The sequence below is a fragment of the Microtus ochrogaster genome, linkage group LG9 (genome assembly GCF_000317375.1).
Source record: "Microtus ochrogaster isolate Prairie Vole_2 linkage group LG9, MicOch1.0, whole genome shotgun sequence".
Lineage (NCBI taxonomy): Eukaryota > Metazoa > Chordata > Mammalia > Rodentia > Cricetidae > Microtus > Microtus ochrogaster.
In genome coordinates, this window is record NC_022034.1 from 24965705 (window position 1) to 24970623 (window position 4919).

The following is a 4919-nucleotide window of genomic DNA, read 5'->3' on the forward strand; positions in this document are numbered from 1 at the left end:
AGAAAGAAAGAAAGAAAGAAAGAAAGAAAGAAAGAAAGAAAGAAAGAAAGAAAGAAAGAAAGAAAGAGAAGTTATTGCCAAATATCTCTTGGTAGAGAGAAGCAAAACTTCTCCCCATTGCGAAGCACTGCCCTAATCATTTTTTTTATTTATTTATTAAAGATTTCCGTCTGTTACCCGCCACCGCCTCCCATTTCCCTCCCCCTCCCCCAATCAAGTCCCCCTCCCTCCTCAGCCTGAAGAGCAATCAGGGTTCCCTGCCCTGTGGGAAGTCCAAGGACCGCCCACCTCCATCCAGGTCTAGTAAGTTGAGCATCCAAACTGCCTAGGCTCTTACAAAGCCAGTACGTGCAGTAGGATCAGAAACCCAAAATGTTTTAAATATCCTCAATCATTCTTTCTCCATCTTTGTCACTATTTAATCCTTTATAGCTAAAAGAGTTTGCGCACATAGTGGACATTTAATAACTCTATTTGATTTAATTTACATGTGTTTAACTATTAATACACAAGGGATAGGAAACAAGAAAATGCCTTTAAATTGTTTCTTATGCCTAGTAGTCTATTAAAAATAAGTATTCATTGGAAGTAATGATAAAACTAAAGTATTCAGTCCTGAGAATTTGATTAGTAGACTGTGGCCATTATCAAGAAAGGGGATTTTATTCATTGATGATCTTGTATAAACACAGTCACCTGTGGTTTAAATTCACTATATGTATAAACATTAAGCTCAGGGAAACATAGACTTACCAAAATAGGCCAAGTCTGATTCCTGTAGAGGTGAATAAATCAATTGCTTCTACTGACTTTCCATAGAAGGATAGACTTGCCAAAGAAATGATGATCAAATGTTCCAGTGACACCCAGAAATTATGACATCAGAAGATTCTTTCACATAGCTTCCTGCCTGCTAATGAATGAAACATCTCAGTTCACAGCTCTGGTAACAAGATGCCTGTTCAATAAAAAACTGAGGATTTCAGAGTTTTGTTCTTGTCAGTGCCTTACTTTTGACATTATGTATCTTAAGCTATAAGGACATATAACTAATCAATCTGCATAAAATCACACTCCTGATTCTCCCCACCTGAGACACATTTCCTCTTCATCACCACCTCCCAGACTTCCTCTACCAATCAACAGCAAGTCCCCCAGTCTCTCTACACTATTCTCCCACCTCAGAGTCGTGAAACTCAGAGCCAGGTTCACTGTGTCTCTGCACTTGGCCTCAACACAAAGGCTAAGAAGAGATTCGAATCTCTTCTTACCTGGAATTCTTCACGTCCTGGGCCATTTCTTGTCATGCCTGGACTTCCCCTTTCTCTTGCTTCATCCAGACAGCCTTGAAATTCCCAAACGGAGGGAATGACAGTTGGGAAGGAAAGACTCCATTTTATACAAACTTGGTAATCTAGTTCCTTGTGCTAGAGTTTCTTTCCTGCAAGTCCTACCCTTAGGACTCTTTATCACACACACCCCCATTCTGGGCATCTGTAGCCACAGCTGTTCCATTCAACGTTGGTCCTACTTTGAAGTGCTTTAGTTTAACCTTCAAGCCAGCCAATCTTTAGCTTTACGGAAGTCTTGGTAACTGCGTTTATACATAGTCCTCACTGCTGTGCTTCAAAACTTCTTGCAGAAAACTGACATCTTATCTAGGAGTGAAGTTCATGTTGGATAAAAATCTTACCTCTATCTTCTTTCTCTTACGAGGGCTACATGTAAATACATTGATCACAATTTCATCTTAGAGAAAACTAAGTTTAACTTACTGTGTCAGTCAGACAACTGAAGTAATTGCTGCCCATTGTTAGCTAGCTCATGACTGTCATCTAACCAGATTCTTAAGATGCCAAACAAAGCTGAAGTTGGTATGTTTGAGACAAGGTAACAGTGGAAATATGATGGGTTTGGGCGTCAAAACTAGATATGAACTTAACAGGAGGTTAACACTGAAATTCTAAACAGATCACCAAAAGTTTATATGTGAAATGGCATTAAAGCCACAAAGTAGAGTATCTTCAAGGCTGCTATTTTTTAATTCCTTTAGTGCTATTTCAGCAATTTATTTGGTATGGGTTGTGTCAAGTTTCCTGTGCAGGTGGGATAATTAAATCAGATAACAAACTTATTGGTGAAAACTGGCAAGATTAAGTAATATATCAGAAGACCAAGTGGGTTTGATCTACAGCAGTATCCACAAGCAATAATAAGTAAGTATAAATAAGGAACAAAAGGATTGTGAAATCTCCAAATGTGCTCTCTTGACCATAAGCCCCAAATAATGACCTTTAAATAACATATTCATGAAATACAATAAAAAGATTGTAGTCAAGAAAACAGGCCTATTATCATACTTGATTTGTCCATCTAACATTTTCCCCTGAGACTCTACCATGAGCTACACCACGTTAAATGTTAAAAAGAAATGACCAAAAGCAAATAGAGTTTCTGCTCTAGTGGAGTTTACAGGTTAGATAAACTCTATATGAGAATAGCCAATCTCAATGTAAAAGATAAGTAGGCGTTAACTGTGTAGAAAGGGATGGGACAAAGAAATCTGGTTGGTTAGGGAGGAAGCAAACAGCATCGTAAGCAAAGGCCCTTTTCCAGGAAGAAAAAAGAGTAGATCTGAAAGGCTGGTAAAAACACTACTGACTGTCAAGTTACACAAGAGATGGATTCAGAAGGGACAATGTACAAGAATAAATGTGGATAAGTGACCACAAAATCAAATTTTAGTTAAATGACAACTTGGGAAGCCATAGAATTATAATTTCTTCTGAACGTATTCTATTTTCATTGCAACCCTGGAGAGGATTTCCAAGTGCTTCCACTACCGTATGTGCTTAATTGTGACTTTTTTTTTTAAGATTTATTTATTTATTATGTACAAAGTGTTCTGCCTGCGTGTATCCCTGCAGGCCAGAAGAGGGCACCAGATCTCATTACAGATCTGTGGTTGCTGGGAATTAAACTCAGGACCTTTGGAAGAAGAACAGGCTGTGCTCTTAACTGCTGAGCCATCTCTCCACGCCCCTGACCATGGCTTCTTAAACAGCCCGGTCATGTAACCAAATGAAATATTTGACAACCATCCAACCTACAACAATCATAAACTAAAAATCAAGCAAGTAATGAACTTGTTGTGTGTCTGGAAGTGCTTGCCTATCCTGAGCCGTGTATTCTCACCATTGCCTTGGCTCTGAGCACACAGTGTGCACACTTTGTAATAAACTTGTCATGTGCCTGGCAGTGCTTGCCTATCCTGTGCTGTGTATTCTTACGGTTGCCTTGGCTCTGAGCACACAGTATGCACACTTTGTAATGAGCTTGTCGTGTGTCTGGCTTGCCTATCCTGTGCCATGTATTCTCACGGTTGCCTTGGCTCTGAGCACACAGTGTGCACACAGTGTGCACACACCGTGCACACACTATGCACTCTACATGCACACACTGTGCACTCTACATGCACACACCATGCACACACAGTGCACACACCGTGCACTCTACATGCACACACCATGCACACACCGTGCACACACCGTGCACACACCGTGCACACACCATGCACACACCATGCACACACCATGCACACACTACGCACTCGACCCCTCAGCTCAGGTTGGAGATTGCAGGTTACTATTTGCAGTGTCTCTACTGTATGTGCACATTTTTCTGCTTCTTATAGAAACATAGAGGTTTAATTATACAAAATAACCCAATGATTTTTAATATTTTCCTACTATCACCCCTTAGCATGTATCAAGTAAGTATAACTTGGGGTTGTACCATGTCACAATGTTTGACTTCTAAAATTGATGTTTCAGTTGCTGACTTTAATTTCATTTTTAAAAAGCAATTAAATGAATTTCACCCTGGGATTAGGATAGAATTTTCAACAATTGCTGAAACACTACAGACGGATATAAAGATGTGCCCTGTTATCCATCAATAAAAGCAGCCTAATTGGTTTTTCTTCATCTCAATGTTTCTTGCCAAGAAACCTGAAGAATTATTTATTCTGAAAACTGTGTAACTTAAACAAGATATAGTTATTGATGTTGATTGTTCTACAGAAATATTCCTGTGGAGTTTACTGCATCCTTTTTATCCACTTTTCATTGTTTTGTATCATTAAGTATGTTTGTCCTTGCGTACTCTGTGTTCTCTATTGCAGGGATATCTACTAATCTTAAGCTGAGCCATTGTGTTCCCCCATGAATATAATTTTTGATAAGTTCAAAATTTATCACCTTTCCCTCAGAATTCTTTGTGACACTCAAAGCCTTTTCTCTCTATCAGTAATTTGATCTCATTCCTCTAGTCTGCTTTTTCCATGATTTTAAAACCTGTCCATTAATTCTTAAAGGTGTTTTTCTCTTTAATTGGTTTCCTTATTTCTTTTATCTCAATTTGGCTTATATTTTTCAATACATTGTTCTAGTATCTTGTTACTGTGTTCATCATATTCCTCCATTGCTCCACAGTGCAAAGTACTTATGTAAATTCTCCTTCCTCCTTCTTAGGTTAGATTTTAGCTCATATCATGTGCTTCACCCATCTTAACACGTCCTCTTCCTTCCTTCCTCCTTCCCCATTCCCCTCCCTTTCCTTCTTTTTATAACACCCATCTACATGACTATCGCTGACTTTTTCTTTTGCTGATACTCACCATGTAAAATCTTCTTGAATCTATTTCTTCTATGTATTAATCAGTTATTACCCCAATACAATTACGCCCCCAAATCTCAATGACTTCATAACAAAAAAAAAATTCTTGTTTGTAAGACTGCAGACAACCTGCCATTGAGCTCTTTCCATCTTGGCTAACCTATGTGCCTGCCCTAAGGTCCTGGTGTGGCTGGTGTGGAAGGCTCTAGCTCACCTGGCTATTAAGGTCCTGGTGTGGCTGG

General features: G+C 39.1%; 1 protein-coding gene across 7 annotated transcripts in view; it reads right to left on the reverse strand.

Annotated features, from left to right (window-relative positions):
* Positions 1-4919, reverse strand: part of Fam229b (family with sequence similarity 229 member B) — a 9743-nt gene that overhangs the window by 3081 nt on the left and 1743 nt on the right. For 3 of the 7 annotated variants that reach the window (XM_013352376.2, XM_013352378.2, XM_026787444.1), the window contains one exon: positions 754-910. The gene's annotated coding sequence lies outside the window, so the exon portion shown is untranslated. Of the gene's footprint in view, positions 1-753; positions 959-1271; positions 1346-4919 lie in introns of all 7 variants that reach the window. The other 4 variants (XM_013352377.2, XM_026787440.1, XM_026787443.1 and 1 more) reach the window with 3 other exon arrangements.